This window comes from Leguminivora glycinivorella, chromosome Z (assembly GCF_023078275.1).
Source record: "Leguminivora glycinivorella isolate SPB_JAAS2020 chromosome Z, LegGlyc_1.1, whole genome shotgun sequence".
In the NCBI taxonomy this organism is placed as follows: Eukaryota; Metazoa; Arthropoda; class Insecta; order Lepidoptera; family Tortricidae; genus Leguminivora; species Leguminivora glycinivorella.
The window spans coordinates 23,821,881-23,834,195 of NC_062998.1; positions in this window are offsets into that span (position 1 = coordinate 23,821,881).

The window sequence follows — 12,315 nt, forward strand, 5'->3', positions numbered from 1 at the left end:
AGACGCCAAAAAGGCTGGGGAAGCGACACTAGATATTTTGCGATTTCCTAAACCTAAAAACCAAATAGGGATGGACGCTAGAGATCAGGTCAGGGAGACTCACTCAGCTTAATGTTTAGAATCGTCTCGAAAATTTTGTAGTGGAGCACATATGTGTGACGTTATCTGGGAAAAGGGACCTTATTGTCGATGGCGCTTACGGCATCATGAGCGATGTCCGTATACAAATACAACGCCGTCGGACGTAAGCGCCATCGAAAATAAGGTCACTTTAACCAATCTTCACATTTATGTAAATTTAGGGACAATCATTCAGAATTTAAGAATCACAAGAGCATAATACGAGTAAGCGCTAATTTGGAGATAACGATCAGTGTAACTTTTGAATTTTGGTATAGAATTAGAAACGTAACCAGGAAAAGATTATTAAAATAGCTATGGAAAAACCCACGAGGCTCAGTAAATATTTGTCTACTAATGTGATTTTAGGGGCCAGATCGTCAAAGTTGGGTTTAAAGACAGACAATGCAAATGAAATTCAGCTCGAGACCAATATGTTCGAAATTGCTTTTTGTAAAAGATAAATAATTCATTTAGATGATTTTGAATAGCAATAAACAAGGTAATTGTATAATTTTAGAATTTTGTCTTTTACCTCTGTTAACAAAGTGTCCCTAATAACTGAATTGAATTATAATCTAACATTTTTTACGTCAAATTTTAGTAAAATTTCAGTTTCTGCCGTCCATTTCGCTTGACGAGCTACATTAGTATCTTTAGTGAGTGCGCACTGCGCAATCTATATTTATTAGATTCCAACTTTTTTCGGCTGTTCAGACCATCAAACATGTTCAACATCACGGTTTCAACAAAGTTTGAAGTATAGTAAGCTGTGTCGCTGATAAGCTCACCTGTTTGCTTAGCCATCTTGATTGCAGCCGCCATCGTGTGACTAAAAATTTGTGTCGCAAGCGAAACATTCATTTTCTGAAAAGAGTTTGGGTTTTAATTGTTTTTCCGTGATTTTTGTTAAACATCTACTAGTTTTAGATTTTTTATCAATTTCGTAAGTCTTCTATAAAATCATTTTTTTTAATGTCTAAGTTTTGCATAATCGACATTTCGTCAAAACACACAGTGCAAATTTTTTCTCTTTCACTGGAATTTGTATTTTTTTTTATCTGTTCAAAAATGTCTGTTTGTAGCCCTGGGAAGCAATTTGATTTTTGTAGCCACTTTCTGATACTTGATCGACTTGGCAAAATAAGTCCTCGGTGTCTTAAAAACACGTACGCCGCATCTTTTTCTTCTTTAGACCATTTCTTCCTAGAATTTTGTTTCCGTAACTGCATTAATGTAATAATTTTTGAAATTTTGCTCCGAAAGTTGTATTTTCTTAAATCTATAGCGTCAATTTTGGCCCGTAATTTTGATTTTAGCCGCCTAACTTTTTGTTTTAATGCATTATTTTGTTTCCGAAGCTTTTCGTCTCATTCTGGTCGCCTTCGTTTCCGTGATGGCCTCTCCTGCGGTTGGTCTACGAAGCATCATCTAGACATTCTTCGCTTGGGGAGGGCGTCATCGCATTGGATTGCGATCGCAATCGAATTGTGCTCGATGTGCTGCTCATTTCCATCGAGTCCGAGGATCGTTGCCGGTTTCTGTTATAGTAGGTTCTTGTTGGCATGTTGACTTTTAATGTATCTGGTGATTTAGGAGGTGTCAATTCATCCGTTTGCCAAGGCATTGGCACTGTTGGATCAAGAAGGCGGCACATCTCGTTTCCTTTTGCTATTTGGAGAGGATGGAAATGAGCAGCACATATAAATCTATGGCTCAATTCCTTTTTTGTTAGGGAGCGCAGGGCGAAATTTCCTAAAAACAAAAATATTATCAATAAATAAGAATAAACAATTTCCACATCGAGCCCCGTAAATTTCCAAGTGGTTTTAAAGAAACGCGTCATGTCTGGTGTTTTACCGTTTATCGCGCGACCATGCTATCGGTTCAAGTGACACTTTTAAAATGCTCACATCAAGGCACTTCGTACATCCACGTACAGTAAACGCTTAGTGCTTTTCTCAAACATGGCAGGCATTAAATGATATAAACTTTGCTGTATGTGAGTATATATAGTGAGTAAGTTTATTACCAAAGAATAACTAGGTAAAAATACATTAGTGTCTTACGTGGTAGGTGACATTTGGTTGGTAATTGTGATATATCAAATAAAGACTAATTAATTAATAAGAACTTTATTTTATTAAAAGTTACAAAATCCCAGTCGGCCATTAATTTCTAGCTTAGGGAAGAGAGAGAGAGCACGACCCGTGAGAAGGAGATAACATTAGTTGCGTTCACTTAGAATGCGTTCTCACACTCTCCCCGCCTTTAATACTTAAATAATATTAATCCTATCTTAAAGGTAATATTGCAAAATATAATCAAAAACCTAATTTATTCTACTTCTTGTTCTCCACATTCAAGCATTTGATTGACATGCCTTTTGCAAACTGAGCCATTGACATCAATCAGATAAGTTGCTCCGGGTACAGACTCCTGCACTATAATCCCCTTAATCCAGGGTTTGTAACCTTGTCGATAATCTCTAACCATAACACTTTGTCCTATTTTGAAATCTACGCTGCGATGACCACTGCTATAGTTATTTTGTTTAATTTTATTTTCATACTGTACGTCTGATACTGGGGGTGGTCGCAGCAATGAAAATCTGTTCCTAAGCTCTCTCCCCAGCATTAATTTAGCTGGCGTCACGCCGTTACTTTTGTGTGGCGTGGAGCGATAATCTGATAAAAATAGATTCATTGCTGCTGTCATGCTGTACCCACTGTCCATTATTTTAGTTATATGGCTTTTAAAAGTCTCTACAAATTTTTCAGCAGCGCCATTTGTCGCTGGATGATATGGTGGTGAGAATGTGTGTTTAATTTGAGCAGAATTGCAAAACTGCTGAAATTCTGAGCTGGTAAAACTTGTGCCATTGTCTGTAACTAGCTGATGTGGGTAACCATACCTAGAAAATACATTTTTTTATTTTTATTTTATTATTTATTTATTAACACACAAATAAACAGTTTACATTAGAACAGTGTCCCACAAAACAGTTTTCACGGTTTGACTGTGGGATCGAGCAGTCTCTACTCTCTTACATTATCACTATTATCATGTATATATAATCAACATATAACTATATTATCTATAATACTAATTATTATATGCAGTTTTTAAGGTAACTACGTAGCTTTTTCGCAAACTTCACTTTACATGTTTCCTGTCTGATGTCAGAGGGCAGGCTGTTGAGTATGTAGGGAAGGCGTTTCTGAATACACCTATCGCCGTAGTAATTAGTGACCCTCGGCACGACAAGCTTGCCCGCAGACACCGACCTGGTACCATAAACTTCGTTATAGTGTAACTGGGTATGCTCTTGACTGCCATGATTATTATACAGTATTAAATATTTATGCTTAAGGCTCACTGGAAGAATATTACAAATTTTAAACAAGTTTCTATAATCTTTTTTATTTTTGTCTTTAGTTTTATTATTGACTAATAGTTTTAGGAATCTAATTTGCATACTTTCTAGTTTGTTTAAGTTAGTTTTAGTTGTTAATCCGTAGCAGTCAAGGGCATAACCAATTATTGATTCAACTAAGGATACATATAAATATTTAAGGATATGCAGAGGAACTTTAAATCTAAGATAATAAAATTTTCCTAATAATACTTTTAGTTTGTTATAAATAAAATCTACATGGTGTGTCCAGGAGAAGTGTTCATCAACTTTGAGGCCTAAATACGTTACACAGTTAACACGGGAGATGGGTTTACATTGACAGTCTAATATATCATTATGCATACAAGAAAAGTCGTGGGTAGTAATAGATGTTGACAGGTTAGATACTTCTAAGTAGGGAGATCGAATTAATAAAAGCTTAGTCTTATCAACATTAAGCACAATGCCATTATCATGCGACCAACGAACTACTGCATCGACATCTTGCTGAACCAAGCGGCAGGTGTCGGGCAGCTCGCTCGCACTGCCGGCGCGCAATATGCACAGGTCGTCGGCGAACATGTGCGCCGAGCAGTGCCGCAGCACGCCGCACAGGCTGTTCACGTGCATCAGATAACTGACGGGTCCGGTACAAGAGCCCTGCGGCACTCCACACGACACCTGTCGCTCGTCGCTCAGCGCCGAGCCGACCCGCACACGGTACGAGCGCCCGGTGAGGTAGTCGCGGAACCATTGGTTGAGCGGCTCCCCCACCCCGCACTCACTCATGGCCTGTAACAGTGTGCTAGTCTCTAAGGTATCAAATGCTTTACTGAAATCGAAAAATACTGCCACGACTACTTTTTTATTAGACAAGTAAGTGTTAATTTCATCTGTAAAGCTCGCTAGTAGCGTGTCAGTACTTTTACCCTTCTGGAACCCATGCTGGCACTTATTTATTATTAGATTTTTATTCAGGTAATTACTAAGTTGTTGCACTATACATTTTTCTATAACTTTATCTACACTAGAGAGAATGGCAATAGGTCTATAATTAGAAAACAGTTTAGGAGATCCTTTTTTATAGATTGGACGGATTAACGCCTGTTTAAGACCGTCTGGGAATTTCCCAGTACTTACAGAAAGATTAATTAGCTTAGCCAATACAGGACTGACTTTGTCAGATATTGTTTTCAGATCTGTCATGCGTATGAGATCACAGCCTGGTGCCTTCTTAGTACAAATCTTATTAATTACATTCATAACCCCTTTAGCTGTCACAGGTTGCCATCTCATACACACCTCAGAGTTACTTACATACTCGTCTCGGCTTAGCCATTTTTCGTCACAGACATGTTTTATATGACTTATCTCATTAGAAAAATTATTAGCGAATTTGTTACATACCGTACTAACATCACCCTGTCCTGCCATATTGTTAAGAATTTGCATATCTAAAGACTTCTCCTGTTTACCTAATAAACTATTAATCTTATCCCACATCCTCTTTATATTATTATTGCAATCTAGAATACTTTGCCTATCAAAGTCATTCCTTTTTTTAGCTATAGCTTTTGTACATTTATTTCTATATCTAGTATACGCTAAGCGCTTAGTCATGTTCTTTGGGTCGTTGCTCCATATCACAAATAATCTATCCCTTTCTTCTATCATTGCCTTTAAATTATTATTAATCCAACTTTTGTTATTTCTATTAACTTTACTATTCGTGACAGTCTTGTAACAGTTATCATATATATTATTAAATATATCTCTAAATGCTACATATAATTTCTGAGGACATTCAATGGATAATAAGTGCTCAAAGTTAGTCTCTAGTAATTTCTCTCTTACGAGCCGATTATCTAGCACTCGGCGCGGGGCGGCGGGCGCGGGCGCGGGCGCGGCGGGCGCGCGCGGGCCCGGCGCCGGCGCCGCCGCCGTCGGAGTGCGTTTCCATTGGACCGCCGCTGAGATACAATAATGGTCAGAAATTTTGTGACTTATTACTGACGAATGAATACTATTAGTGTGACCACGTATATAAATATGATCTAAACAAGACTCTGATAAATTACCATTAAGAACTTCTCTACGTGTAACGTCAAATATACATTTTGTGAATCCGAACTCGGCTAGTAAACTCTCATAGGCTGTTGCTTGGTTATCATTAATGTTTAAAGTATTAATATTAATATCCCCGCATAGTACAATTTTAGAAGCTGGCGGCAATCTTTTCAGTAACGTATGTAAATCATTTAAAAATTGAGATAAACTACTATTTGGTGGTCTGTAAATTGAAATAATATAAACTATGTCATCGTTACACTTGACGGCAATGGGAACACACTCCGCGGAGCCGGAGAAGACGGACGCCAGGCCGGGCGCGTCGGCCGCGGCCGCGAGCGCGGCGCGCGCGTACACCAGCACCCCGCCCCCTCTGCGCCCCTCTCTAGTATAATGATGCAAAACAAAACCGTCAATATCGAAAAGCGGTAACAGTGAAAAACTAATATTAGCCTCAGTAATTATAATAACATCCAATTTACGAATGTGTTCGCCTAGTAATACAAGTAGCTCATTGAAATGTTTTTTAATTGAGCGTATATTAACATGAAACAAATTAAGGTCTTTATATTCTCTAAATGTATCTAGGAACTCTTTAATACTATTGACAGTTGTGTAGTTGACAATCCCTCGATCGTCAACAACATCTATATTATCTAACACAGTGAATTTGAATTATTAAGATTAAACAAGTAATATAAAACATGTACCTACTTTAAGTGTTTTTGAGCAGATCATTAAGATCGCTGTCTGATCTAATCCAACTAGTTTTACCACCATCCGTTTGTTTAGCCAGAATTTTGCCGCTGCTCACCCAGACGTACTTGTAGACACCGCGCAAGCGGTTCTTGGCGTTCCACAGCAGAGATCGGGCAGCAAGGGTCAGGTCCTCATTGATATAAATCTTGGTCTTGAGAGCTCCTCCGACTACACAATCGCTCGTGACGTCCTTCAGCTGCCGCCGCTGAGCCAGCCACATATCGCGGCTGCGGGTTCCCGCCGTCTTGAACTCCACTATAATGGGCGCGGGCTTCCTGTCAGGCTTCGGAGGGAAGGCTCGTTTTACCAGCTCGATATCTTCGCAGGTCACATTAATCTGATTGCCAATCTTGGCAACTACATCCTCAACTTTTTCGCCAGGCAACTGTTCTACACCGACAATTTCGATCCTATGTTTTCGAGTTGCCTGCTCGAATTGTTCAATTTTTTGTTGCAGTGCAATATTACATTTTTCTAGGTAAATGCACTTATTTTGCGTATTAGAAGTTATTTTCTCCAACGATGCTATCTTTTCTTTAGACTTTTCGTGCTCCGCCAGCAGGGTGTCGTATTTATCAGAAAGGACGCTCATACTGTGTGCAATTCTACTTAACTCCTTCTTCAAGTCTGGTAACACGCTGACCTTTTTCAATATGTCCTTGATAGCGACGCTCGCGTCCGCAGGCGCTTCTTCACTTTCTGGCTCGTCGTCCGACTCCTCTTCGCAGTTATTACAACACGACCTGTTTCTACCGGCCCGCATATCCGCCAACAGTCCCTTCACACAGCTTCTGTGAAAGGTGCCTTGGCACGCCCCTTGACAAATAAAATGCGATCCTTTCTTTGAAAGTACTTTTTTGCATTTTTGGCAGTCCATTTTTACGATACTGTTTATTCAATCGGCTACGAGTCTCGCGGCAGGCGTAGCAGGAACCGTAGCAGTCGCCTACGCAGCTCGTAGAATGATTCCGTCTCGCTTACGATCCCCGCTAGGGGAGCACCAGGTATCTGCGTTCCGTAGGATAGACAAGGAGGGTCCGATAATTCCCGAGAGGTCCTTATTAGTTCCCTCAACGATCGATATTAAATAAAAAGATAGCAGGTTAGCTCCTGAGAGGCGCACGTCCGCTTTCGACGGCTACGCGAAACTTCTATTGTAGTTTTCGAGGTTATATCGTTCATAATAAATGCCTCTGCCCATTTTGAGTAACTATCAATGATTACTAGAAACATTTTTTTTATATGGTCCAATAAAATCGGCATGAAGTCTGTACCACGTAGATGGCGCCACTGGCCATAATTTTACAATTTTTGTTGGGTTTTTACTATTACTTAGGCAAGCTATGCAGTTTTTTGTTATTTGTTCAATTTGTTTATCTAGTTCAGGCCACCAAAAGTATGACCGAGCTATCTCTTTCATTTTTACAATGCCAAAGTGGCTTTTATGTGTCTCCTGTAATACCTTATTCTGTATAGAATGTGGAATTATGATTCGGTAGCCCCAAAATAGACAACCTCTATCAGTACTAATTTCATCCTTTCGGTTGAAATAAGGCAATAAGTCCTTGTCCAACATTTCCTTACTTGGCCATCCATCTACTAAATAACGTATTACAGTGCTCAGATTACAATCCTTTGTTGTTTCTTTCTTTACTAGCTTCCAATCCACTACTTCTAATTCACAACTGTTTGTATAAAATATATTCCCTAAATCCCCTTCTTGACACAATTTATGTAACTCTACATCATTATGACAGTCTTCGACAGTACGGGACATATAGTCTGCTGGATTAAGGTTTGTTTTAATGTGTCTTATCTTATATTTAAATGCTGACAAGAAATATTGCGTAATGCTGTAATCCCTTAGCAGCCATTTTTGGTATTGACTTGTTAGGTCCAAATATTCTGACTAAAGCTGCATTGTCTGTTTCCAGTTCAAAACTGCGGCCATAAGTGTAGTTATAAAATTTTGTCACACCAAATATGATTGCTAACGCTTCCTTATCTATTACTGAATACCTTTTTTCTGTTTCACTTAATTTTTTACTGGCAAATGCAATTGGTCTTACAGTGCCATTTGTTTCCCTGTTTGAGATCACCGCTGCCACTCCAACATCTGAAGCGTCACATGTTAGGATCAATGGCAAATCCGGATCATAGTGTCTCAAATTTTGAACTGAAGCTAGTTTTAATTTTATTGTTTTAAATGCTTGTTCACACTGAGGAGTCCATTCAAATTTATTTTTCTTTGTACACTCATACAAAGGTGTCAAAATGCTAGCCATGTTGTTTAAGAAGCGCGAATAATAGTTAATTTTACCTAGAAATGATTTTAATAACGTCAAATTTGTCGGCGGCGGTGTTCTCAGCAGGGGGTCAATATTTTTTTTAATTACACTTATTCCATCACTATTAATTCTATAACTGAACACATCAATATGATTTTGAAAAAATCTACATTTTTCAGGTTTCAGTTTGAATTCACACTGTTTTAAATTTTCTAGGACTTTACATAATGTGTCAAAAGTGGATTCAAGGTCTTTGCCTGACAAATATATATTGTCTATGAACACTATTACATTAGGAATATTCGCCAATTTGTGACTCATTAATCTTTGGAAAGACCCAGGGCCGGTGTTCACACCATATGGAAGGTATTTGTATTTAAATGTTCCTGACTCTGTCACAATTGTAGTGCATTCTTGTGACTTTTCACTTAATGGGGCTTGCAAATAAGCCTCTTTCAGATCAAGTTCGCAGAAGTATTTTCCATTCTTTAAACAATTAAATATTTCGTCTACATGTGGTAATGGGAAATGATCAATCTCCAGATTAGGGTTAACGGTTAATTTGTAGTCCCCACATAGGCGCACTGACCCATCAGGTTTCAAAATTGGAACAACTGGGGTTCCCCACTGACTGTGTTCTATTGGTGCTATTCTTCCATTAGCCAATAATCTAGAGATTTCACTTTTTACCTTGTCTTGAAGTGCAAAAGGCACCCGCCTTACTGGAAGACATATGGGAGTTGCACCTGGTTTCAATTTTAAAGTTATTTCCTCTCCTTGAAAATTTCCCCAGCCGGGAGAGAATACTTCTGCGAACTTCCTTCTAATTAGTTGTTCTGCCTCTGAAACAGTTTTAAAATTACATTCTTGAGTATTATAGTTCTGTGATATTTTCTGTAGGGCATCTAAGTTAAGTGGCCATAGCTTTAGTAGGTATAACCAATCCCTACCTAATATACAGGGTGTCACTTCTTTTCCCACAAAGCTAGTGGTTTTAATGCAAATGTCGTTAAATGTTACTTTAAGGCCCTCAATCATACCCATGGGTAGAGATAAACTTTGATCAAAATTTTTGAAAATTGTGTTACATTTTATTATTTCTTTCTGTGGAAAATATTTTTTTACATAATTAATGGGTATTACAGTAACCTCAGACCCAGTGTCTAGCTCGAACTCTATCTTTATACCATCTACATCTAAGGTTAAGTATTGTGGGCGTATTTTACTTACACCTAATGATTTTACTTCATACTCCTGAAACAAAGGTTGTAATGAGCCATCCAAAAAATCTTCATTGCTGTCTTCTTGTACTCTTTGTGTGTCCGTCGAGACTATGTTAGTGGACCGTCGCATTTTATTGTTCGGGCACATTCTAAATATATGACCCTGTCTTCCACACTCCGAACAATACTTCTTTTGTAGTGAGCACTCTGAACGTATATGATTAGTTTTTCCACAGCAATAGCACATTCTTGCATTTCCACTTGCTGGTCCGCCACGGCCCTGCCCTCGTCTGTTGCTATTTGTGTTTTTATAGTTAACGGAGTTCTTAAACATTGGTGTCACATTCTTTGATTCTGTACTCTCTGTTGTACCAGATGTTTTCACTGCGGCCTCAATACTGCGAGCCAAAATCACTAATTTGTCTAGTGTAAAATCAGCATTTTTCAATAGTTCAAACTTAACGACATTTGAAGTTATTCCGTCAATAAATTTTTCCTTGATTTGATCTTCTATATCCTTGAATCCGCATGTTCTGGCTAGTTTCCGTAATTCTGTGATATATTGATCTATTGATTCACTAGCTGCTTGATTCTTCTTCCTAAATTCGACTCTGTTGATTGATGGAGCTTTTGTATTTGTGTAGTTTGTCTTAAGAAGACTGCACAACTCATCATAAGTCTTTTTCAATGGTGACGCTGATGTGAATCAGCGTCACCATTCATATGTGAATATGTTCAGAATGTTGTCGAAAACGGTACTGGTTAATTTTGTTATTAGTAGTGGCACTTTCTTTTCTTCTGGTATGTCATTTAGTAAAATTAAGCACTGTAATTGTTTCTTGAATGCTTCCCAATTCGAGCCATCAAAAGGTTTGATATTTGTGTCGTTGTTTGACATTGTTTTTTGTGGTGAATTTTGAGGTTTTAATTTTTCACTTATGAGTTTTCGAAGCTGCTCCATGGTCTTATTTTCACTGTCAAGTTTTAAGTAGTTCGCCAATTGTAGTAATTGTTCTTTGTTACAGTAGTAGATAAATCCTTTTTTTCCTTTGTTAAATTCTTCAATTATATCTTCAAGACTACTATTTTTCGTAATTTTACTCATTTGTTGATTTGTAGGTTATTATTTTCATGCAAACAATGCACCATCACGCCGGTTCGTATGGAGTACTAAGTTCGTTCGCATCACATCACATTTATTTCACCGAAATCTAGTGATTAATTTATCTTTAAGTATTACAACTGCCCTCGTCGCCAATGTGATATATCAAATAAAGACTAATTAATTAATAAGAACTTTATTTTATTAAAAGTTACAAAATCCCAGTCGGCCATTAATTTCTAGCTTAGGGAAGAGAGAGAGAGAGCACGACCCGTGAGAAGGAGATAACATTAGCTGCGTTCACTTAGAATGCGTTCTCACAGTAATTCTGTTACTTGTAATATACAGGATGTACAAGCATACAATTAAACCATGAGCGAGCTAGACTCCTGGCGGTATCAGAAAAAGAGTCAGGATTGGTTACACGCGCTTCCTAGTGAGCCTAGAGCCTAGTGATTTGCATATCGCGGTTTGTTTTCGGCTGGGCATGAAGATCTGTGAGGCCCAAGCCTGCAGTCGCTGTGTCCAGGCGGTGGATATTTTCCTCTCTGAATGACCGAAATTCGCCGCGCCCTCATCACCGCCTCTCTTCCCGCGACTTTGGAGCCATCAGGCCTCTCTGAAGGGATCTATTATCACAATGTCAGGCTTATTGGCTACAATAGTCCTGTCAGTGATAATAGATCGTGGCACGACCATTTTCATAACTGGCGCAGGCAAGTACTTGTAGTACGGTACTTCGCGGTCCACAAGGCCGTATTGAAGAGCAAGTTGCTGGTGAATAATCCTGGCTACGAGATTATGTCTGTGCAAGTACTCGCCGTTAGCAAGATGAGAACAACCGGAAATGATATGCCTGAGTGACTCTCCGGGACGGCGGCATGCCCGACAAATGTCGACCGTACCGTCCTTCAGGATATATTTCCGGTAGTTGTTCGTTATTAGGTGCAAAACCCTCGGTTTCTCCGAAGAGGTCCCCAAATCGTTACCAGTTCACCGATCATCGGGTCCCGTGAGGGCCGTGTAGCTGTTTGCCAACGATCCGGCAAAGTTTGGATGCCTTTCGCCCAGAACTCTGATGGCTGTGCCTCGAAAAAGTTGTTCAACTCCACCTGTACATCATTGGAGCAATAAATAAAAAAACATTGCGTGTGGTGTACTACGCACTTGCTGACTCGTTAATTAACTACGGGCTAATTGTTTACGGTCGAACATTTAAGACATATATTAATGATATACGAAACATTCAGATGACGCTCTTAAAGTTTTTAGTTACAAAAAAAGTCAAAGACAAGTGTAATAAGAAATATGACTTATTGTTTTCCTTGTGTAAAATATTATCGATAGACAAACAGGTAA